We start from the raw sequence: 26,012 nt of genomic DNA, 5'->3' as shown, positions 1-26,012 counted from the left end.
TGACTTTCCCTTTTTAGAACCAGCATTACTACATTTGAAGTGCCAAAGTCCAAGCAAAGGCCAGACAAAAAGGAGAGCAAGACAGAATGGAGATGGGAACAGAGAAAGAAGTGGCAATTCCGTTTAAATTTACTTTTAGTAGACTCCAAGTATCATATGCTGTCAAATTAAAAACCACAGTTCAGGGAAACTGAACCAGGATATATATATACTACAGCAGTGCTTAGAGACTTAGTGTTAAATAATAAAAAGACATAATCCCATGTTCTATGCAATACCCTAATAAAATAGGAGAATTCACTTAGTACAACATTGATGTCACCAGAATGTATCCCCCACACGCCAACATATTTAAAAGCCTGTTCACAATTTCATTATAGGCAACATAGGTCATGATTCCTGTAACCAAGGTTGCCCAACACTTTCTAGTCAAAGGCCCTATTTCTATTGCTTATAAAACTTTGCCAAACTTTAACCACTCAAGCTGAAGTTTTCTATTCTGGGTATGTTTGCTTCCAGCTTTTTTTAAGTTAAAACAATTGAGCCATTTCTGAGAATGAAGTTACAGGAAAATAATGTATTTTGCTCACATCAAAAAATTCTTACAGCCCTTTTGTTGAGAAGCTCAAGCATCTCCATGTTTTGGAGTAGGGACTTGAAATCTGAAAAAGCAAGGTTCGCTCTGGTATCAGCAAGTTGCCATTTGCCATTCTTGTGAAAATTTGATCAAATCTGCCAAGTCTAAAGTACTATCTTTGTTTGAAATTTGTTGCTGGGTTAAGTATGCACTCATCGAGTTGGAACACAACACTGCCCCAATTAACTCAATAGTTTGATTCAGGGACAGAGTGGATTTATACTTGCTGACCCTGACTCCCAGGGAGGCATTAATTCTGGCATTTCTTAACTTTTGAGTGCTTGACTTTGCAATCTTAAAGTTCATTTAATGTAGTTCATTCTTATTCATAATGAGGTCCACAGACCCATGACATTGGGTCTCTGCTAGATATGGCCTTGGTGGCCGATCAGACCTGTCAATCAGTGGTGCTCCCTCTTTCTCATGACAAGAAAGATGCTCAAAAGACTAACCACAAGGTCTGCCCCTTTCCAAGAGACTGTATGAAATGTCTCTCTCTCTCTCTGAGAAGCATAAGGATCAAGTGAGGCATAAGAGAGAGAGGTCTCACTGATGTTCAGACCCCCTCCAGTTGCCCCACCAAAAAGCACACATAGGCTTTGGAGTTGTCCCCTTCCTCCCTATCATCATTCTGATATAGCTAGAAAGAAGAGCAGCAAGTCCAGTACAGCCCTGGACTAACATAAGGCACTCAGGGACAGATTTATAGAAGTGCTAAGCATTCACAACTGCAACTGAAGTCAACGGGAACTGTGTTTTGAACATATGAAGTGCTATGAAAATGCTAAGTACTCTGGAAAAAAAACAGAACAGACTTTAGGTGCCTTACATTGGGCATCCAAAAATCAATGGACATTTTTGTACTTACTTTCTGTGTCTCAGTTCCACAACTATACAATGGGAATAATGCCACCCCCTACTCACAGGGGAGTTGTGAATATTAATTAAAGTTTATAATACTCATATTACGGTGAGCACCATAGAAACACTCACATGGAAGTTGATAATTTGGTGTCTAGTGCAGGTTTTGCATGGTTTGTATTAAGTAAGGCATTAGGCCTCATACTGAATAAAGATAAAATAAATACTGAAAAGCTAACCATTCACTAAACAAGGCAGAGGTCAAATGGAAATGTGATCATCAAATTAAAGACTTATTATAATGCATACACAAAGTGGGGTTTAGGACAAGTTAGCATTTTCTAGCTTTTGAGTGCTTGACTTCTTCACAACCCTAGTGTTCTTTTAACAGATTTTTTAAATGTAATATTACATTAAGTGCCAAAGTTAATATTCCTTTTGTTTCCCTATTCTCTCTGGTCCGCTGTTGTCAACTCCCAACCTCCATTTTCTTGATCTATACTTACTATTCTATTTCCTCTATTTGCCAGTGGCACTTTCCACACTGTCATAGGGTGGTTGGTTGGTTGTTTTAAATCCACTAACCTAGGTGAGCAGAATTGTTTCCTGTGCAGTATCATCTTCCTGAGTCAAAGCTCCAGTGGCTGTGCTGTTCCTCTTAATAGTCTCCTCAGTTTTGGAAAGCTATCAGTTTTCACTGCTGCTATTGGGAACCCTGCCACAGTAGTGAAACTGAATAGAATCAGGTCAGTTTCATTCTGCTGCTGCTGGTTGGGAAAGCTGAGCTACAGTAGAGTCAGGAACAGATCCTAGTCACTGAGGATGAACACTCAAAAGGAAGGCTGGGAGGAAGTACAGGAGCAGAGGGCTCATATTCTTGCATCAGCAAGAAAGCTGAGGCAGGAATAGAGCAGCAAAGAGGTCACAGCATCATCAAGGTAACCAGAGTGCTCCGTCTAGGCAAAATAATGGTAAACAGGGAAAAAAGTGCAGCCAGCATCCAGAAGGGAATTTGGGGTGACTTCAAATTCATCTGACATCTATTAGGCAGAAGCTGATCTGAAACATCAAACCTTTGAGCAAGGTTGAGGGACAATACCTGTTTGAAATCCCACAACCTTCCTCTTTGCCAGCATCTTGGAGGTTAACTTCTCACCTGCACACTGCCCCAGAGAATGGAGGACTATCCTATCAGCCTTTGGTTAGGAGGTTTCATCTTCTGGGTATTAGGTGGCTAGTAAAATTTCCAAGACATATGTGCACCAACAGGTGTAAGGGGGTGGACAGGAGAGACTGATGGTAGAAATTAGAAAATAGAATAGAAGAAAATTACAGGAAAAGGATCTGGGGGAGAGAAGCAAGGAGATACAGAAAATAAAGGAATTAAAATAGAAAAAGGGAAAGATAATTGGGTAGAGTAAGGGAGGGAAGAAGAAACTGACATTGAGAACTCAGGAAAAAATACACTCTGATGTATACTGGTGAAAAAGAGTGGGGTGAAACCAGGAAGAAAAAAAGATGTAACTTACATTTTGCAAAATGTATTACATATGAATGCTGATTGTCAATGTGTTGAAATTAAATATCATCCAAAATACATTGCTATTTTATTCCTTAATGTTGCAGTATTTGCACAGGTTGGATATGAGTTAAGTTAACTTGTTGAGCCCTGGCTATTAGGGCCTATGTGCTCATACCTTTTATAATGATTAACCTGAAGCTCTTGTTGCATTGAAATCACACCACCACATATAGTTGAAAGTACTTGAACTTTCAAGCATGCTTTTTCAATTACAGATTGAAAGTTTATGCAGCAGAGAGGAGTGTTGTTCTGAACAGATTGATTATACAGACAGCTTATTGGTTGGGATGTCACTATTTTAAATTATACATCTTATCAGAACGGTTAGGATTGTTTTGGGTCTTTGATATAGTATTTAGCCTATCCTATAGGCTAAATAATAATAAGAGTTAAAAAAAAGTGAATTATATAGTTATAAATACCTACCTCAGAGGGATGTTGTGAGAATTAAATGTTTTGGAGCTCTATATAAACTACTACAATACATTCAGGAGGGCCCAAGAAGCACCACTATGTTTATAGTTTTAAAATTAACAGCAAACTTATTTAGTTTTATATTAGGCCTTTCATATTTGTGTGAGTATATTTTCCACAAGTTCTTAATTTGCTCATTCTTTAAGGTTTTTAGTTTAAATCCTTTTGGCAAAAATGGTACTTAGGAAAGCAGAGATCCAACCATATTGACTAGAGATAGGCATAAAGCAAATTCTCTCCTGTGGCTACAGCTATTATTTTATCCTAAGGGCTTATCTTCACTGCCGAGTTAACTCAGGCTCTTACTTGCCCCTAACCTGGCTCCCATCCACACACAAAAACCTCTCACCTGATGCTTTACACCCAAGTTAAGCGGCCCATTCTTGGATATAAACCTCAAGTTTTGCTTACACCCCACCTGACACTCTACCCACTTTGCAGTGTGAATGCTGGCTAAACCATTCAAGTATTGATTGTCCTCCAACACCTTACTACAATACCCCATGTGTCCAGAAGGACAGACAAGTTCTTCCATGGGGGGATGGGGGGGTGGTGGGATCAGAGCAGTTTAGCATTACACCCCACAGGAACCCTAGAAGTCTTAATGCCTCAAAGGACTGAGTCCACCACCAATGTAGATGTAGTGGAATAGATGCACGCAAGTATGATTTTGCAGTGTGGTTGTTCACTGAAGTTAACTCTGCAGTGAAAACATACCCTAAGTTTCATCTGCAACAATTCACTTTTCTAAGCTTGGGCCTTTACTGTTCAAGAAGTGCCAATTATGCCAGATTTGACAATGGTTTTACTTTCCACACTTATGCCCACACCAAACTTATTTTCCCTTGTGATCCAAGTGATCTCAATCCATATTTTCAAATAAGGAAATACTGCACTCTCACTATGCTACCTACCACCCAAAGCTTGAAGGTGCTTAAGATGTTTGTCCTGAAAAAGCTTACAACCCTCAGTAATTAATATATTGTAGTGGAACCTCATTTGACAAAGTTATCCGTTTCACATTTCACAGACAGAGACCAACAATCCTGTTTATTGTGAACTCTAAAATAAGACTATTATGAAGTAGAGTTAAAAGCAAAAATTGCTTCAATGCACTGCCCTTCTGAACCTTGGCATATTGCAAAGTTGATCTGTGAAACAAAATGAATTCCACTAACAGAAGTTTGCAAAAGGGTTTTGGGGAAAATAAAATCCACTCTCTCGTCCCTGGTAGAAGATAGTCGTTCCTCTTAATTCTATCACAATGAGGTTTGGGGTAAGAATCTGAAAGAAAGAAACAGAAAGAGGGCTAACCTATCAGTTTTTGCCGAAATTAAGCATACATTTGAAAAAGGAATTGCATTTCTACCACTTTGATTTGCAAAGGTAACCTTCAAATGGAAACAAATACAGTGCCATTTTCATGACCCTGCAAAAATTTGATTTTTCCTTCATAAGTGAAGTACTTTGCACTTTACTGAATTTCATCTTGTTGATTTCAGGCCAATTCTCCAGTTGGTTAAAATCCTTTTGAATTCTAATCCTACCCTCTAAGGTACTTGCAACCCCTCCCAGCTTGGCATCATCCGCAAATTTTATAAGCACACTCTCTACTCCATTATTGAATAGTACCGAATCGAGAGCTGACCCCTGCAGGACTCCACTAGACACACCCTCTTAGTTTGACAGCAAGCCATTGACAACTACTCTGAATAGTCTTTCAACTATTTGTACACCCACCTTACAGTAATTTCATCTACACCACATTTCCTGTTTGCTTATGAGACTGTCATGTGGTATTGCGTCAAAAGCTTTACTAAAAATCAAGATATGATCATGTCTATTGCTTCCCTCCTCCAATTCACTAGTTACCCTGTCAAGGAAGGGTCACAAATGAACAGTTAACTGTATAATCTCTCCTTTGTGAATGCATGCAGCATTATGCGAGTCTAAACTGTATGCAGAGAGAATCAATGGTAGCTGTTCCATAATTAAAAGTGCCTCTGAGTTTCCATTGTAAGCCCAATTTTGTACTGCACCCTCCAAAAAAACAAAAAACAAACAGTCTCAAAATTAGATTATATCTGAGCCCAAGGAGGTAGAATTTTCTCTGCAATATTTTAAGTGAACCAGAATCTGTTACTGATTTATGATCCTCTAATAGAGGTGTTCAACAATGCTGCAAAAAACTACCTTCTGTGGCCACTTCGCATAATAAAACCCTGAAAAAGAGATAAAGCCTACTTTATTGGACTCCCCGAAATGAGTGTCCAAAACTGGGGACTTAAGGCATAGGTACTATAGGCCAATGCCAAGGCCCTCAAGTCACTTGAGTGCATGATCTCACTTTTCATTAACATTTCTAGCCCACATAGTTGTGAAGAAAAGCTTGAAAATGTGACCTGAATGTAACCAATGCAAGGACATCTGCCTGAAGCCTGGTCTATGCTAAAAAGTTAGCCTGATCCAGCTACATCATTCAGAGGTGTGAAAAATCCACATCCTGAGTGCGAAAATTAAGCCCTGGCATAGACAGCACTAGGTCAGTGGAATTCTTCCATCGACCTACTGCCTCTGGGGGAGGTGAATTACTTACACTGACAGAAGAACCCCTTCCAACAGTGTAGGCAGTGTCTACACTGAAGTACTACAGCGGCACAGCTGCACCTGTGGTGCTGTAGCATTTCATGCTTAGACAGGCCCTAAGTCTGCAGATACCTCTGAACTATTTTTTCAGGCTATGAACTGACCCATGCATTTCAATGGGGTGTTAAAGAGTCACATCACTGAGAGACCCCACCCGACCATCTCAGCAGAGGATTGTGTGTATAGCAGGAAAGAAGAGTAGCAGATCAATCCAACGCACCTAAGCGGTAAGAGGGAATAAAACTAGGAGCATCTGGTATCTGACGAAAATATTGGGGTGCCCACTGCTGCCACACCTGCCTCTTCCAGGGTTTTGGGAACCCATGCTGCCAACTTTTTTGTGGAACCTGCCTCTCTGAAAGGGAAAGGAGGCCCCCACCTTGGACTATCACTCCAGGTGGGCAAGGTGATGGAACCCCAGAGAAGGAGCTGGGGCATGAGGGGTGAAGGCGCAGGTTGGGGTGTGCCTCGGGCCCCAGGTTCCCTTAATCTGTAAATGCCAGTGGGGAAAATTTAGCAGATTAAAGTCTGATTTCAATAATTAGAATTTTATTTAGTAACCATCAAGAATCAGCAGCATAGGTGAACTCTATCCCCACACCATCAGAATATGCACTTACTAGCAGACACTATATGTGCAATTAAATACTGCAAGTAGTCAAGGGGCTATATTATATATGCAAGCTCAAAGCCTTGCAAACAACTTGAGTGTCACAATATTCAATGCCTTTACAAAGCCTCTGCAACAGCCCCAGAGCAACTTAAGCCTTGCTAAGTTCCTTGGTCAATCAGAAGCACTTATTCTGCAGCACTGAGGCCCATTACAGGGAACGCTGGCAGCAACCCCCAAATTTAGATTGCTTAAGCACCATCTGCTATAAAAGACTCTTGCAACCTTTTCAAGGGAAGGGAGAGTGCAAGGGCAGTCTTCCACGGCTACCCCTCTCCTGGGCCATCCCCTTCTTTGAGAGTACCCCTAAAGTCAGTTGCTCCTCCTCCTTCAGAGGGTGTGATAAGAAGCCCTGGACAAGACTCAGCCCACCTGCAGTAGCTGAGGTTACAGGGTGAGAGAAAGCACTCAGCTGGAGCTCCTGTCCTCCCACCTCCTAGACCCAGCAGACCAGCCTCCTCTCTGAGGGCATACAATAGGGCAGAAGCTTCGCCACTTCCCAGGGCAAGGATTGTGGGCCCCTGAAAGCAATACTATAATACAAATAAATAGGAACCAGGAGAACAGTTCTAGATCATTCTTCTATTGGCTGATATTAATACCACACACTTAACTTTAATTACATACACAAAAAGCTATATTAAAAAGAATATTTCAGCTTGCAATGTCAAGCACTCAAAAGTTAGAAAATGCAAGAACCCAGGTTGCCCATGCAACCTTCATTCTCCCCCTTGTGTATGTGCATTATGATACACAGAAGTTAACTAAAAGATCAGATATTATTTGTGCCACAGGGACTCTGCATCATTCAGCACACAGGATGGATGGTGCTCCTTGAATGGGTATCTACTCAATATTTCTTTTTATACTCTATGTCTGACCTCATGCATTACTTACTACACACTATCCAAACCGAGCACTAAATATGGAATTATTAATTTCCTCATGGGCTTTTCTACCATGCTCATAATACAAGTGCTTTGCAAACATTAACTTGTCTTCACAACACCCCTGTGACATACAGATGAACAATTAAGGTAGAGAAATTGAAGCCTAAATTGTTAGGTGTCCACTAATTTTGGGTGCCTAGTGCCTGACTTTTCAGTGTACTTAGCATTAAATAGCTATTTATGTTCAGTGCTCCCACTGACTTCAGTTGCAAGTGCTCAGTACTTCAGCAAATATGGCCCCTGGTGTCTCATACACCCAAAAAATGAAAAACAAAAACAAACAAACAAAAAAAACCACAAAATTAATGGCCACCTTTGAGAAATTTTGGTTTAAGTGACATGGCCAGAATCACACTGGAACTGTGTGGTAGAGGCAGGGACAAGAATTTCAATTATCTAATGGGGTATTCAACGACCTAAACCACAAGAAGTTGTAGTGAGTCTGCAGCACTCCAAGACAGGTATCTCTCATTTAAAAGTTTCCCCCAACCAAACCATCTGGTTTCTGATGCAGGGAAAATGGCAGTATAAGAAGGAGAGGAAAGAGTATGAGGACATAGGGTTGAAACTATGTTGCCCATGATCATTAAGGTAGCTGCCAAGAAAAGACAGACATACAACATGCTGGATGCACTATTATTGGAAGACTCCACTGAGGAGCTCAGATTTTTAAAAGTGTCACACACCTAAAGAAACATGAATATTTTACTTTTCTAAGAAGGTTGAGGATGTGATGGTATGTACTGTGACCCGGTACATAGAATATATCTGCATTGTCAGTGTGGTAGGTACATGAATTATAGAGTGAATATAAAATCAAGACAGTATTAGGAGTTTTATTATCTCATCTTGATGTATTTATAGCCTTTCAGTTGTCAGGTTTTTCCTTTATAGTTATAGATTCTTTCTATATAATTGGGTAGAAAAATAAAAGTTTCTTCCTCCATTTCTCTCCTTCATTCCTTTGAACTTAGTTTCAAAATCATTTTCAATAAGCTTTTTTCTTCTCCTTTGTCCTTTATTGTCCTGCTTCTTCCTTCAAACAACTTATTTCCCCCCCCCCCCAAAAAAAAAAAAAAAGAAACAATGACTTGTGGGTATGGCCATGTATTTTACCTCTCACATGGCTGAACCATTCAACTTTCCATTTTAATTAAAAGGCTTGATTCTGGAAATATTTAGTGCACCCAAGTACTTTTGCTAAATTACATTAAGTGTCCTCCCCACCCACCCCCAGGGTATAACTGAGAAAATACCAATACAAACCTTGTTTGAGTGACCCAATATAAGCTACATACTTCAGCAATACTCCCAGTCCCAATGGTATCAGGATTACAAGACTAGGACATGAAACCTAGTTTCCTACAGGGAAAGTAATTTGATAAGACAGCCCTTATAAAAGCTTCCTAGAAGTCATACCCACAAATTACAAGTTTGTTTGTACTCCCCATCAGTTAATTATATTGGAAATCCACGAATTACATAAATACATCAGCTTTAAAATACATTGGGGAAGTCAGGATTTAATAAATCTTATCAGAAGCCTCCAGACCTATTAGCCAATAAAGTACTTACATCAAATCCTAGATACCATAAATAATCCTCATTTCTAGGAGTGATAGTGTAATTGCACAGAGCACAATCTAGTTCTCTCAGTTTTAAGGAACATTTTCAATATACTTTACTACTTTTAAAAGAATTAAATCTATGCCATACTGCAAACCGACCTAAGTCTTATTTCTCCATCAAAAAGTTATTTTGCATACCATTCTAGAACAGTACTCTAAGGTATCAAAACTTATTTATATACTATCCACATACAATCCCAAGTAAAAAGATCAATAAATGTAATTGTACAAACTATTCTGGAGCCAACAGGTGCTGTGTCATAAACTACATTAAAAACTGAAATATCTCATGTTATTTAAAGCATGTTGCATCACAAGTTGTTTGACAGCGATAACTGTGTGAGCATTTGAGTGGGAGGGTAGAGGAGAGGGGGAGTAAATTAGGTCAAAGAGATGAAAGGAAAAAAAATATGGAAATTTGCCCCATTCTCCTGGTTATAAGATCACTGGAGCACTGGCACCTTTTACCTTAATACAGAGCAAAGTTAAATACAAGAAAAAGACTTGCTTTACAAAGCTGCTTTTTTTTAAATACTAAAATGCCCAAGTGGATCTGAAACATACAGAGAAGAGAGGCTTAAAAGCAATCAGTGTTTAAGATGAATGAGGCTGGGAAAGCTAGCAGCAATAAGACTGAAGAGTGAGTGGGAGTGGAAAACAAGGCCAAAGATAAGAAAATAATGGGGAAGAAGGGTAAAAGAATTAGACAATAAAAAATTCAGTGGAGCGGTGTCAAGGTTCCTTCCCCACTCTGAACTCTAGGGTACAGATGTGGGACCTGCATGAAAACCTCCTAAGCTTATTTTTACCAGCTTAGGTTAAAGCTTCCCCTAGGTACAAACTGTTTTACTTTTGTCCCTGGACCTTATGCTGCCACCACCGAAGCGTCTAACAAAAACAACAGAGGAAGTGCCCACTTGGAAACGTCTCCCCCCGCAAAAATATCCCCCCCCCCAAGCACTACACCCCTTTCCTGGAAAAGGCTTGATAAAAATCCTCACCAATTTGCATAGGTGAACACAGACCCAAACCCTTGGATCTTAAGAGCAATGAAAAAAAGCAATCAGGTTCTTAAAAGAAGAATTTTAATTAAAGTAAAAGAATCACCTCTGTAAAATCAGGATGGTAAATACCTTATAGGGTAATCAGATTCAAAACATAGAGAATCCCTCTAGGCAAAACCTTAAGTTACAAAAAGACACAAAACCAGGAATATACATTCCATTCAGCACAACTTTTTTAATCAGCCATTTAAACAAAACAGAATCTAACGCATATCTAACTAGATTGCTTACTAACCCTTTACAGGAGTTCTGACCTGCATTCCAGCTCTGGTCCCGGCAAAAGCATCACACAGACAGAGCCTTTGTTCCCCCCCACCCCCAGCTTTGAAAGTATCTTGTCTCCTCATTGGTCATTTTGGTCAGGTGCCAGCGAGGTTATCTTAGCTTCTTAACCCTTTACGGGTGAAAGAGTTTATCCTCTAGCCAGGAGGGATTTAAGGTGTTTACCCTTCCCTTTATATTTATGACACACCCCCCAAATCACAGATAGGGTGAAACGCTGGCTGGGATTTCTTCCTGGAGCTCTAGGAGAAAACAAAGTTAATAAGACACATACACCTCTAAATATACTACCAAGTATACAAAGATTAACAATATTTTCCACAGCTCAAGGACGATTTTAACCAGTTGATTCTGGGAAACTTTCACGGGAGAGTGCATCAGCCACTTTGTTAGAAGCTCCTGAGACGTGTTGGATGTCAAAATCAAAATCTTGGAGAGCTAAACTCCACCGAATAAGTTTTTTGTTATTTCCCGTGGTTATTTCCCACTATAGTGCAGCATGGTCGGTTTCCAGGTGGAAACGCCGTCCCCAAACATATGGGCGTAGCTTTTCCAGAGCGTAGACAATGGCGTAACATTCTTTTTCACTGACCGACCAGTTGCTTTCCCTCTCAGACAACTTCTTGCTAAGAAACACTACAGGATGGAATTCTTGATCCGGTCCTTCCTTCATTAAAACTGCTCCCACACCATGCTCGGACGCATCTGTGGTTACTAGGAACGGTTTTTCAAAGTCTGGGGCCCTTAGTACAGGGACAGACATGAGTGTCGCTTTAAGCTGGTTAAAGGCCTTCTGACACTCTTCGGTCCACTGAACAGCATTTGGCTGTTTCTTTTTGGTTAGGTCTGTCAGTGGGGTGGCGATTTGGCTGTATTGCGGTACAAATCACCTGTAATATCCAGCCAAGCCTAAGAAGGATTGGACCTGTTTCTTTGACTTTGGGACAGGCCACTTTTGCATAGCATCCACTTTGGCCTGTAGGGGGTTGATAGTTCCTTACTCTGTTTAGGCCTATTTGACGCTTCTTAGCCTTAACAGTTAGTCCTGCCTCCCTTATGCGCTAAAAGACTTTTTGTAGATGTTCCAGGTGTTCTGCCCAGGAATCCAAAAATATGGCCACATCGTCAAGGTAGGCAACTGCATATTCTCCTAATCCCACTACGAGACCAACTACAAGTCTTTGGAAGGTGGTGGGTGCATTCCCCAGCCCGAAAGGGAGTACATTAAATTCATACAGCCCGACATGGGTGGTGAAGGCTGACCTTTCTTTGGTGGATTCATCTAGCGGTACCTGCCAGTACCCCTTGGTTAAGTCAAAGGTAGAGATGAACTGTCCCGTCCCAGTTTCTCCAATAGTTCATCTGTGCGTGGCACTGGATAGTTGTCTGGGCGAGTTACAGCATTTAGCTTACGGCAGTCCACACAAAAATGTATCTCCCCATCTGGTTTGGGAACTAGAAGTACTGGAGATGCCCATGCACTGCCAGAGGGGCGGATTACTCCCATCTGTAGCATATCCTGGATCTCCCATTCTATAGCAGTTTTAGCTTGAGGAGACACCCGGTAAGGTTGTACTTTAATTGGGTGAGCATTACCTATGTCAATGGAGTGGTATGCCCGTTCAGTCAGTCCTGGGGTGGCTGAGAACGTCGGCGCGTAGCTGGTGCACAGCTCCTGGATCTGCTGTCGCTGCATACGCCCAAGGGTCATGGAGAGGTTCACCTCTTCCACGCCACCAGCACTTTTCCCATTGTAGTAGACACCTTCAGGCCACTCAGCGTCGTCTCCTCCCTGGGCTGTAAACTGACAAACCTTTAATTCTCTGGAATAAAAGGGCTTTAAAAAATCAATATGGTATACCTTAGGCTTTCGGTTGGAGGTGGGGAATGGTATGAGATAATTAACAGCTCCCAGGCGCTCCTGGACCGCGAATGGCCCTTCCCACAACGCTTCCATTTTATGGGCCTGGAGCGCCTTTAAGACCATGACCTGATCTCCTACTTTGAAGGAACGCTCTCTGGAATGTTTATCATACCAGGCTTTTTGCTCTTTTTGAGCATCCTGTAGGTTTTTTTTAGCAAGGGCGAGAGAGGTTCAGAGGGTGTTTTGTAGGTTGGTCACAAAGTGCAGAATGTTAGTTCCTGGAGAAGGTGTAAATCCCTCCCATTGCTGCTTCACCAACCGTAATGGCCCCTTAACCTCGCGACCATATACAAGTTCAAATGATGAAAACCCTAAACTGGGATGCGGTACAGCTCTGTAGGGCAAAGAGCAACTGCTGCAACACCAGGTCCCAGTCGTTGGAGTGCTCATTTACGAATTTATTTATCATGGCCCCAAAGTTCCATTAAACTTCTCCACCATGCCATTTGTTTGATGGTGGTAAGGAGTAATTTACCCCATGAGCTTCCCAAAGGCTTTCTATAGTTCCTGCCAGGAAATTAGTTTCTGCATCTGTGAGGATGTCGGAGGGCCAACCTACCCTGGCAAAAATGTCTGCTAGTGCCTGGCACACACTTTTAGCCCTGGTGTTGCTTAGAGCTACTGCTTCCGGCCAAAGGGTGGCAAAATCCATGAACGTCAGTATGTGCTGCTTTCCTCTGGGTGTCTTTTTCTGAAAAGGACCCAGAATATCCACAGCTACTCGCTGAAATGGAACTTCAATGATGGGGAGTGGCTGGAGAGGGGCTTTGACCTGGTCTTGGGGTTTTCCCACTCTTTGGCATACCTCACAAGACCGGACATAGGTAGAAACATCCTTGCCTATTCCCTCCCAGGGGAATGACCCCCCCAAACGGTCTTTGGTCCTGTTCACCCCAGCATGGCCACTAGGATGATCGTGGGCTAAGCTCAAGAGCTTGACCAGGTACTTAGTTGGAACTACCAACTGTCTCTGAGGATGCCAGTCTTCCTGGTGTCCACCAGAAAGAGTTTCCTTGTATAAAAGTCCTCTTTCTACAACAAACCTGGATTGATTAGAAGAGCTGAGAGGCAGTGGGTTGCTCTGTGCCGCCGTCCAAGATCTCTGGAGGCTTTCGTCTGCTTCCTGTTCGGTCTGGAACTGTTCCCTTGAGGCTGGAGACATCAGTTCCTCATTGGATTGTGGACCTAGGCTTGGTCCCTCTGGAAGCAATGTAGGGGATGGGGCTGTTTCCGTTGGCTGTGAACCGCTCTCCCCTGGTGCACTATGTTGGGGTTCAGGCTCCGGCTGAGCCACTGGTGTAGGATTATCGGCTGCTGCCGGTTCAGGTTCGGTGGGGCCCTCTGGTGTTGGGGTTGCAAGTACTGGATTCAGTGCTGGCAATGGGTCTGGTGCTGGTTGTTCCGCCAGTTCCGGTTCTGGGACTGGATCCACTACTGTTCTTGCAGATGTTGGCATGGGGTCTGGTTCCATCACCTCTGACCGGGTCCTGGTAGAAGTTTCTGAAACAGAGCTAGGCGTGATGGCTTGCTTAGCCTGGCTGCGGGGGATCATTCCCACCCTCTTGGCTAACTTCACTTGGTTGGCCAACTCTTCCCCCAACAGCATGGGGATGGGATAATCATCATAGACTGCAAAAGTCCATGTTTCGGACCAGCCCTTGTACTGGACAGGCAACTTAGCTGTAGGCAAATTGAAAGAGTTGGACTTGAAGCTTGAATTGTCACTTGGATCTCTGGGTCGATTAAACTGGGGTCCACTAAGGAAGCATGGATAGCTGACACCTGCACTCTGGTGTCCCTCCACGCGATGACCTTCTTCCCGCCCACACTCACACTTTCCCTCTGCTCCGAGGGTATCTGGGCCCGAGGACCTCTGGTGTGATGCTGGTGCAATGAACTGTAATCTGTTGGGGGTTCTTGAGGCAGTTGGCCTTTACGTGCCCCGGCTCATTACATTTAAAACATCATCCAGCTGATGGGTCACTAGGGCAAGTTGGGTTGCTGGAGAACGGTGTGGCAGGACGATAAGGTGTCTGGAGTATTCCCTGGTGTGTAGTTGGGGCCTTGGGCTGCCCCCAGTAGTAGGGTGTGGTCTGAGGGTGTCCCTTCTGGTATCTGCTCCAACTGCGGCCAGGGTTGTTCCTCTCTCCTCCCTCCACCCATTTTGTTCCAGCTTGCCCCGCCTCTCTGGCAGTCTGGGACTGCTCATATCGATCAGCATAAGAAGCAAGACTTTCTGCTGAGTCCATTTCCTTATCCTATAAACATTGTTTTATTTCCTCCTTGGACATGTTCAGGAATTGCTCCTGAGCTATCAAATCACACATTCCTTCAAAGCTGGTGACACCCCTTCCTTGGACCCATTTATCTAACAGATCCTTCATCTGGTTTAGATACGCCACATTACTTAGTCCCGACCCTCTCTTAAGGGTTCGAAATTTTACTCTGTACGTTTCAGATGTAATTTGAAATTGCTTTAAAACCAAATCCTTGAACTTATTATAGTCAGAAGCCTTAACAATAGGCATCTTACTGAATATGTCCAGAGCTCTTCCAGTCAATTTTGCGACCAATGTGGTCATCTTGTGAGCTTCAGAAATTTTATGGAGTGTGCACAGTCTCTCAAAGGTGAGAAAATATTCAGCAGTATCACTGGATTCATCATAATGTGGACATAGTCGCTCCCGTTTGCGGATTGTTGGGGAAGGATGGTTAGGGTTATCCAGTAGATTCCGCTCAGCCCTTGCCTTCTCCATCTCCAGTGTATGCTTCCTCTCTTTTTCCTTCTCTTCCATTTCTTTTTCCCTTGCCTCCATAGCTCTCCTGTGGGAAGCCTCTTTGGTTTTTTCTGCCTTGGGCTGTCATGTTTGCCTCTCTATTTTTAACTAACTTTACACCCGAGAGTTAGAAATAAAAAACAAACAAACAAAAACTTGGCTTGTCAAAAAAAATAGGTTGTGCTGTAACCGGATACCTATGTTGTCTGATAGTGATTGTCAGCCTACAGAAAAATCCTTTAAACCAATACCTTCATCTCCAGGCCAATAGACAGAAAAAACCTCTAGTTGCTCTTAGCTTTTAAAAAAAAAAAAAAAACCACCACACACCTCTTCAGGTCTGTGAAGTACTTGTGAATTTCCCTGCAGGAGGTTAACTACCCTGCCTTTAGGTAGAGAAAACTCCAGCTCACAAAAGACAAATCCTTTTTGTCATAATGGGGAAGAAGGGTAAAAGAATTAGACAATAAAAAATTCAGTGGAGGGGGGAAAGCCATAAGCAGAATGAGCGGAGAAGCAAGCTTGTGAGCCAGCAAAAAGGGAAGGAGGAAAGAGCCGAAGGGAAGGGGAGGAAGAGGTAAAGGGACACACAGGCCTGAGTTTGAACAGAATTGAGTAGCCTATGCTTTCTAGAGGGTTGTGAAAACTTGATGAATAAATTTTTGGAAAACTGCTAAGGAATCCCATTCTAATACATCACACTCCTTTCACCAAAAATTGGTATTTGGGTATATCCACCAGCGTTCCTCATAACTGGACAGAACATTAGAGTCAGACTTGACAGGAATTTGCTATTATGTTTTTACAGAAAAACAGAAAGTGATTTAAATAGTAAAATGTATGAACATTCTGCTAGAAGTTACTTGAGCAGCACAAGAGTCCACCAACCAAGACCTACTACAATGACAGATTAGCACAGAAACTTTAACATGATTGCAATTTATAGCAATCTATTATATAACCATCATTCCCTAATACAGTCACAATTACTGAACCTACCATAAGAGAGAATTCCTATTTTCAATTCTTATTGCCAGTGTTTCCAAAGAATGTCCCATGTGACAAAAGTGATGGACTATGTCATATGAAGTATGCCTACACCAGAATTATTCGTCTCCTAGAATGGCAGAATGTTTAAATAAAGGCCCTGGAAAAGTATTTCCAATCCCCCCCTCCCCCTTTCATTAAAACAGGAAATGCAAAATCCTATTTCTGCAATCTAACAACAACACTGGATTATAAAAGTGCTGGCACACAGTATTTGCTTTAGCATTCAGTCAAGAACCTTGCAGCTACCTGTGGCCTAAAGAGAAAAAGCACTTTATTTTCAACTACTTTGTCTTTAAACTTTATTCTATATGAAAAGAATTACAAATTGATTATTCATTGTGAACTGATGCTAAGGCCTTAGTTTGGGACACTTTTGTTAAGAAACAGGTTAAAAATAAGTGTTTGTGTATTTAAAATACGAGATCCTTTCTAAGTTCAAGGTTCCATTATGATCTATTACCATGTAGAGGCATAAAGCTTTTGCAAACTTTGTTTTCTAAATACATTCACTTTCTAAGCGTGAACATCATTCTGGGATGTATTAGCAGGCGCATTGTAAGCAAAACACAAGTCGTAATTTTTCCACTCTACTCAGCATTGATAAGGCCTCAACTGGAGCATTATGTCCACTTCTGGCCACCACACTTTGGGAAAGATGTGGACAGATTGGTGAAAGGCCAGAAGAGAGCAACAAAAATGATTAAATGTCTAGAAAACATGACCTAAGAGGAAAGATTGAAAAAACTGAGTTTGTCTCTTTTCCAGACTAAACAACTGAGGGAGGAGGGGCGCGGAAGAGACAGAACAACAGTCTTCAAGTACATAGAAGATTGTTGTAAAGTGAAGGGCAATAAATTGTTTACCTTAACCACTGAGGACAGGACAAGTAGTAGTGGGCTTAAACTGCAGTAAGGGAGATTTAGGTTAGATATTAAGAAAAACTTAACTGTCAGGGTAGTTAAGCGGAACAAGTTACCTAAGGTGGTTGTGAAATCTCTGTCATTGGAGATTTTTAAGGAGGTTAGACAAACACTTCTCAGGGATGGTTTAGATAATGCTTAGTCCTGCCTCAGTGCAAGGCATTGGACTAGATGAGGTCCTCTATTGAGGTCTCTTCCAATTCTACATTTCTATGATTCTAGGAACAGATCTTTTGCCTCCACCCCACCCACTTTATATATATCACAAAATATACAAAGTAGAAAACACACAGCTGCAATCTGCCTAATCACACTATCCATAATTAGAACTATACGTAAAGAAATTGCACAGAATGTGTTTATCATGGAAATCCAGCTTATAAAGCCTGCTTACAACAACAACAAAATCAAGTCTTCAATATAACAGGTATCTTAAGACGATTACATTCCATTCATTTTTTAGTTTTTCTTTTGTAACCAAAAGTAAAACTATTCTGCAGTGCCTACCATTTAAACTTAGAGCCATTTTAAAAATAAGTGTCATTCTAAGAGCCGCCAAAAGCAGACAGTGATGTAGCTATTCTATCTACACTTTGGATTACACTGTGCTAGATACAACTACCTTCAAGACAATTGTCCAGAATACATTGTGTACAACCATCCTCCAGTGTCAGAGCCAACAGTTATAATATTTCCTCCATCCAGAGTGAAGAAAGATTTAAAAAATGGAACCCATGTTAGCCCAAATCAATACAGCAAATTTGCACAGTACAGTTTCTTAGCAGGATTTTTAAATATATATTAAGTCTGAGCAATTAAGTAATTAGTAGTACTGTGTCTACACCAGCAGTACATTGCACTTTTATAGCACCTTTCATTTGAAGAGCTCAAAGCAATTTAAGAGCCCTTAATTAATTAAGCCTCACAACAGTTAAGTTTCTTGACTTAAAGGCAGAGAAATGATTTGCCCAAGCAACTCACCTCCCTTTAAAGTTTCTTTTTATTTAAAATATCAATGCTACACTAACGCGTAACACAACCCTATTTTTGTATAACAAAAACATATGACATGAACCCATGCAGAATTGGTTCAGACATGAGACCACAGAGGAACCAAGGTTAGGATTAATGGGATAAAACATGGGACTACCTTATTTTAAAACAAGCAAAAGGCTTCACATCCCCTTGTACCAACACTGACCCATTTAAATTGAATTAGCCTATTATACCTATATGCAGATACATTCAGAACTTTGGAAACACTCCTTTCTCTTGCCAGCATCATTAAATGCCAACTCCAGTTTTGCTAATTTAGCATCAGGGAGACAGTCTGTAAGCAGTTCCATACCCCATCCTTTATAATTGGGGAAATTTGAAAGATTCACTACTTCTTTACATGGGCAACATGTTATAGTCACACCAGTTTCTCCACTGGCTCTCTCTCTTCTGATACCACCTCCGCAAATGCTTCTGCCTCAATCTAATTATAAAGCCACCCTGCACAAATGCAGCCCCTAAAAAAGATCTTTGGGGTACAACAAGCCCAGTGCAGGATCACAGAGTGCAGCTACACTGAAAGCCCCTTAAGAATCCTTAGGTACAGGCAGCTTCTAATGGCATCTCAGCATGCGGACTGCCCCCGATCCCCAGGATACTACCGCCCACACCCCAACACAGGGGCCTCCCCCCAGATGCAGCCACCACTCCCAACCACCCCGGGGTCAGCTTCCCCCAGGGTCCCCCACCCCAGTGCAAGGGCCCACACGCCAGTGCAGCTCACCCCAGGGGCCCCAGTGCCCCACCCCAATGCAGTAACCCCCCCCCCAGTGCCCGCCATGCCAGTGCAGACCCCCTGGCGCAGCTGCCCCCAGTGCCCCCCACACCAGTGCAAGGACACCCCCCCATGTAGCTCCCCCCCGCCCCAGTGCTGAGACCGCCCCCTCCAGGGTGCAGCTGCTCCCACCCCAGTGCCGGGCCCCCCTCCAGGGTGCAGCTGCGCCCAGGGACCAGCCACTCCCCCACATGAGTGCAGTACTCCAGCAGCCCTTGGGGCTGGGCAACACCGCCGCGGACCCCTCACGCGGTGCGGGAGCCCTGGAACAAGCTCCCCTCCCCTTCGCAGGGCGGCGGGTGAAGGTTATAAAGGAAGGTGCGCTCCTTACCGCGATGGCGCTAACACAGCCGGGCGGATAAGGGCGGCGACGGGGCCGGCTCGGTGACGGAGTTTCACACACGAGGGAGAATTGACCCCATCACCAGCCCCCGACAGCAGCTCCGGTTCCTCCTACTGCCGCGGCGGGCACAGAGACCCGCCCCCCTGCCAGTGCCTGCGAACGGCAACGCACAATCCCGCTGACCGACGTCAGCCGTAGCCATTTACCGTCCAGCATCCGCCTCCAGAGCTGCCCCTGTGGTGCACATACCACTTGCGCATAAACTCGCCCACTAAGGGGCCTCTGGCCAATCGTAACCGGTGGTTTGACTGAATGACGGCCCTAATTACCAATGGGAAGCCGGTGGACAGGCACACAGCGCCCCACCTCTGTAGGTACCAACAACCAGTGGAATCGCGGCGTTGCGCTGACAGACGGTTTTCACCGCTAATGACAATCAAGTCGGTACTTGTTCCCGTAGTGATAATATAACCCCTTTCCCCGTGAGCTCCGGCACTGCGCCCAACTAGAAGGACCAGCTGGCTGGGAACTCCCTCCCTTATCATCAGCAGCGAGCGTCTCCCCATCCGCCTAACCCTCCGAAGACAACAGTTCGCGACCGTGTCCCTCAAGTATAGCACAGCCCGTGCTCGCAGCGCAAGGCATCCTGGGAATTGTAGTCTCTTTTATTATCATGCTCATTGCTTGCCCCCAGGAGCCTGTTTACCAACTGGCCAGTCGGAGAGCACCGGACTCAGTAATGCTTCTTATCCTCACCCGCCACCTCACTTATTTATAGGGGGAAAGGAGTTCTGCCGCCGCCGCCTTCCGTACAGTCCTCAGCACTCTGCAGACCCACCCACTGCTCTCTGGGCTCGTCGCACTGTCACTCAGCCCCATACACCCCTTCAGCACAGCTCCCCCCATCTCCTATAGTAACTGCAATGCCTCTCTCTCCCCACAATCGCTGGAGTCCTTCCCACACAGCTCGCCCTACCCCTTCCCCCCATAGAGCCTTCCCATTCAGACAGCCCCACGCCCCACCATAGCTCCCATCCCGCGTCGCTCCCACACCCGTCATGTAGCGCCCCCCGCCGCATAGCTCCCACACACCCCTGCATAGCTCCCACCCCACTGTTTAGCGCCCGCTGCGTAGGACCCACAGCTTCACCCCGCCCTCCCCCACCAGAGTAGCGCACCCCTGCGTATGTCCCACAGCTTCACCCCCCCCGGCGTAGCGCACCCCTGGGTAGCTCCCACAGCCTTCCCATCCGTGCTGTCGCCCCGCACCCCGTCCCTCAAACTCCCTGTCGCTGCGCTGCCCCTCCCGCTCATATTCCCGCGCACCCTCTGGACAAAGGGGAGGAGACGAGAGCGAGGCGAGTCAGGACTCGCGATCACAAACCCGCCCTCCCCAACCAGCGGGAAGGGATGAGTGAGTCGGTTGGTCCAGCGCGGGGTAAGAACAACCTTCCTGCGTCTCAGCTACTTCCCGGATCCCAATAGGATCCCCGCGGAAGCGCCGCTCGTGCGCCCTCGGCCACTTATTGGCGGGGTTTTTTTTCCCCCCGGAGGCGGGGGGTGTTTGGGCCCACGGCGGTTCCCGCTCCCGCCAGAGGTCACTTCCGGCGCCGGGGCTGAGCGGGAGCGAGCCCGCGTGAAACCGGCGTCGTTCTGGGGAAGTTTGGTGGCGGCTGCTGCAGCGGCAGTAGTGGTAGGTGTGAGTTAGTCAGTGGAGGCGAGGCTGCTCTCGGCTTTTTCCTTCCTGGCCCCCTATGGATTGCGGGGCGGGCGGCGCCTTGCATGGTGGGGAGCCGCGATTATTCCCTTCTCCCCGCCCGCGGTCGGGCTGTGGACTAGCGCGCCCTAGGGTCAGGGCTGCGGTGTGTGGCAGGCCGTGTTCAGTGGAGCTTCAGCGGCTGTCTAACGCCACGTACCAGTGTCTGGCTCTCTTCCCCCCTTAATGATGCTCGCCCTGGCTCCCCAGGTTGTGTCTAGGGTGGAAGCTGTACCCCTACTGAGCGGTTTGCTTACTGTGGCGGCTGTGATTGCGCTGTGTGGGAGTTCATCTAGGTAGGGGGACTTGAGGCTAGATCTTGACTTGAGGAAGATCCTCATCTCAGAACCACGTCTGAGACCTCTGTTTCTCTTGTGTATTCATCTGAGGGATGTAGATCCGTGACTACCCAGTGGCCAGTGACCCTTTAGAAAGCATTGCAACTGTGTCATGTCAACAGAAACCTAGAAGTCTAGGAATCTAGCAACTCAAAGTAATTAATATCCACACTGTATTTGTTAGTTCCATCCCCAAAATGATTTGGGATGGCAAGCGTCTGACTATAGAACCCTACTTCAAATGAGAAGCCCTCCAACATGTAGAGAGAAGTTAAACTTCACAGCTGTGCAGGAGACAGTCGAATGGTCTAGGACGGGGGTCTCCCCACAAATTTTTTGGTGGCCTGAAAATGTGGACACCAACTCTTGCTGATGGCCGCACTGACACTTTTTCCTAAAATACTTTATTAATTTTAGGAAAAATAAATAAATATGCACGTATACACATCCAAATCATTGTAATTTATTTATGTACGTTTATTTTTTTTACAGACTCAATAATAATAATGCTGTGAGAAGTTATATTTGTATGTTTGTTAATATCACTTTTCACAGGACACTTAATAGCTACCTGGGAGCCTATGAAAAGTGATAAGTGATATTAACAAACATACAAGTATCACATTTTACAGCCTCCCAGGTAGCCAGTTAGTCTGCTGTGAAAAGTGATACATGCATGTTTCTTAATATCGCTTCTCAGCAAGCCCCAGGACAAGCCCTGGATGGGAGGATTGGAGGGGAGGCAGCAGGGCCCTAGGGGATGGATGCCAGGCTTGGGGAGGCAGCTGGGGTTAGGTGTGATGGGGTGCGACTAGAGCCGGCGGGAGGCACCCAGGGTAAGAGCCCACTGCCGCACAGCTAGAGCCCAGGGCTAGCGTCTGTCGCTGCACAGCCAGGGCCAGGGGTTGGTGCTTGGGGCCAACACCCACCAGAGCCCAGGGTCGGAGTCTGCTGCTCCGTGGCCAGGGCTGGGGATCAGTGCCTGGGCCCAGCGGCCACTGCTGCATGGCCAGTGCCCAGGATAAGCGTCCAGCGCTGTGGTTAGGAGCCCGTCGGCATCCAGCGGCATGGTTCGGAGCCCACCACCGGGGATCTGCACCCCCTGCCACGTGGTTGGGACCAGGGATCTGCACTTGGGTCTGGCGCCTAGGTTCCGCACCCGCTGCTGAACAGCCAGAGGCAGGAGTTGGCAGCTGTGGCGGCTGGGAATCAATGCCTGGGGCTAGCAGCTGCTGCAATATGGCTAGTGCCTGGGGTCAGTGTCCAGAGCTGGGGATTGGAGCTGGCGGCCACATGGCTGGAGTTCAGCACCTGCCGCCACGGATCTGCACCCACTGCCGCGCAGCCGGCATTGAGGATCTGCACTTGGGTCTGGTGCCTGCCAAACAGCCAGGGCCAGGGGTTGGTGGCCGTGGTCAGCGGCCAGGACTGGAGATCAGTGCCTGCTACCGGCAGCCAGAGCTGGAGGTCGGCAGCTGGGGCTGGGGATTGGTGCCTGCTACCACTCTGCCAGGACTAGGGATCGGCACCCGGGCTGGTGCCTGCTGCCCCATGGTCAGAGATTGGTGCCCAGGGCCAGCACCTGCCAGAGCCCAGGCCAGGGCTGGTGGTTGGCGTCCAGGGCTAGCGCCTGGGGTCAGTGGCCAGGGTTAGGGGTTGGAGCGAGTGGCTGGGGGTCAGCAGCTGCCACCAGGGGTTGGTGCCACGCAGAGAAAGCCAGGGATCGGAGTCCGCCTGCATACAACCAGAGGTTGGAGCCTGAAGCTGTGTGGCCGAAGGCCAGCGCTACGTGGCCAGAGCTGGGGGGTCAGTGCCTGAAATACCACAGCTGGAGCCAAGTGTTGGTGCCAAGTCCCCATGGTTGGAGCCCTGGTCCATGCAGCCAGGCTCCCTAAGTCCTACTGCCCAAGCCTGCTGCCCAACCACCCCAGGACTGAAGCCTAGGTCCCCCCCCCCCCCCCCCCCATGGTAGGTCAAGTATCCCTGTTTTACTGATGGGGAAACTGAAGCAGAGTGGTGAAGTGACTTGTCTAAGGTCGCTGACCCGGACACTGGCATTGCTGAGAATAGAACCCAGGTTTCTTATATCCCAGTACAATGCGGTGTCTGCACTCCCTCCTATAATAAGGAAAAAGTAATAATGAAAAAAATTAGGAAAAAGTAATTTTGCCAGTGGGCAAAAACATTACAAGGATAGATATGCTAGGTAGCTATCCAAGTTATTGTCTTACATAAGTTTTAAGGGGCAAAGAGATTGTCTCTCATCTGTGAAGTGCTTGGCACAATTTTGGGTGCTGTGAAATGAGTATAAACTCATATTTGCAGAATGTGGGCTTTTCATCATCATTGCTTAATTCAGAAATATTGTCAAAGATCTGGGAATAAGAAGAATAATTTTTTTAAATAAATGCTTATAAAGAATGTCTATACAATCAATAAAACTACTAATAAATCAATATACAGGCTAGGAGAAGAACAGGATTAGAAATGCAATTTTGTAAGAAAGAAAAAGTGGTCTTTGAAACTACTTTTAATTAACTTCTTAAAACTACATCTTAAGTTGAGTGTTTCTTTAAGAAAATATTATAAATTTTACCATAGATGTTAACGAGAGCTTTAGCCAAAGCATTTTCTTTTTTGTGCTTGAGGTAGCACCAAAAGGCCACAGTCAGGATCAGGATGTTATGGTGCTAGGTGCTATAATAAACACGTCGTAAAACAAGGTTCCTGTCTTGAAAGCTTTCAACCTATTTTATAATAAGATGTAACAAGAGAATAAAACATTTGGTGGAAAAGGAGGATGAGGGTAAATATAGTTAGACTGCTCTCTTAATAGGCTAGTAAAGAGTACAACCTCATGGTTCCAAACAATGTAATTTTATATCTATGTATCAGTAATCCCCATGTATACCTTCCCTAGCAATTATGGAGTTTCTCCATTGTTCATTTGTCAAAGCTCGGTGAATCAGAAGGCCTCTGAATTTTCCCTTGGTCTTATTCAGCAAATGAGAAATTAGAGAAATGTTCCAAAATTTTGAAAATTCTCTCCCTGTAAATGACCTTTGTTTTATATCCAACAGAACTCAGTTATATTTTCAGATAATAAACGTTTATTTATATGAATGCTTCAGAAGTTACTCTCTCGTCTTTTCTTTCTATTGAATATGTTCAATCATCATACACTGCTCTTATCAGTGTTAGGATATAGATATTCAGGCCTATCTGTAAAGGCCTGTACTTTAAGAATTCAGGTGTATTCTTATCACTTGGCTAGTTAGAGGTATAAAAGAAAGAATCAAAATCACTGTCTGCCAGTGTAAGGTCCTTCTCTTACTGTGACAGTCTGAGGCCCTGTTCTTAGGCTAAGGCCTTTGGCTAAGCGACAGAGGCAGCCATAAGCTGGGAAGCGACCGGTCACATCCTCACATTCCAAAGTAGTCACATTGAAAGAAGGTGCTATTGGGCTGTTAGGAATACAATCCTGTCCTGATAGTGCCTATCATCTCCAGAGAAAGGGAAGTGCCTAGAAGATGTAAAAGGAAATTGAGGTTAATAGTTTTCTGTCTGGTAAGAACTCGCTTATCAATAGACACAGCTGGGAAACTCTTATGTCTTTATAGATGTTGTTGTGAAATCCTCACTTCTGTATTGTTTTGTCATTATACTTCCCACTTTGCTATTGTTTATTGGCATGGTCTCTGTCTGGTTCTGTGATTGTTTCTGTCTGCTGTATAATTAATTTTGCTGGGTGTAAACTAATTAAGGTGGTGGGATATAATTGGTTAGCTAATCATGTTACAATATGTTAGGATTGGTTAGTTAAATTTCGGTAGGATGATTGGTTAAGGTATAGCTAAGAATATTACTATATAAATTAGGGGCAAACAGGAAGTAAGTTGGGATTCGAAAATAAGGAAAAAGGAACTTGTATTTAAGCTTGCTGGAAGTTCACCCCAATAAACATTGAATTGTTTGCACCTTCGGACTTCGGGTATTGTTGATCTCTGTTCATGCGAGAAGGACCAGGGAAGTGGGAGAGTGAAGGAATAAGCTCTCTAACAATCAGAGGATCTCAGAGTCCTTGATGAAGGTGAGTACCACATATGAATTTTACAGATGGCACAGAGAAATAACATGTGACCTCAGTTAACCGGTTAAACCATATAATTTTAATTGTTTAAACAGTTAACTTTTTACTCAATATTTACAACCTACCAGAAACCATATCAGAACCAGCCCCAAGCAGGGGCAGAGAATACTGTTCCACACTTAGGGTTGA

General features: G+C 44.5%; 1 protein-coding gene across 2 annotated transcripts in view; it reads left to right on the top strand.

Annotated features, from left to right (window-relative positions):
- Positions 1 to 21,164: 21,164 nt before the first annotated feature.
- ZRANB3 (zinc finger RANBP2-type containing 3) overlaps positions 21,165 to 26,012 on the top strand; it is a 184,146-nt gene continuing 179,298 nt past the window's right edge. For both annotated transcript variants that reach the window (XR_012641407.1, XM_074967266.1), the window contains exon 1: positions 21,165 to 21,332. The gene's annotated coding sequence lies outside the window, so the exon portion shown is untranslated. The remainder of the gene's footprint in view (positions 21,333 to 26,012) is intronic.

This window comes from Natator depressus, chromosome 11 (genome assembly GCF_965152275.1).
Source record: "Natator depressus isolate rNatDep1 chromosome 11, rNatDep2.hap1, whole genome shotgun sequence".
Lineage (NCBI taxonomy): Eukaryota > Metazoa > Chordata > Testudines > Cheloniidae > Natator > Natator depressus.
The sequence above is the reverse complement of the archived record's forward strand: the minus strand, read 5'-3'. Positions and strand labels throughout refer to the sequence as shown.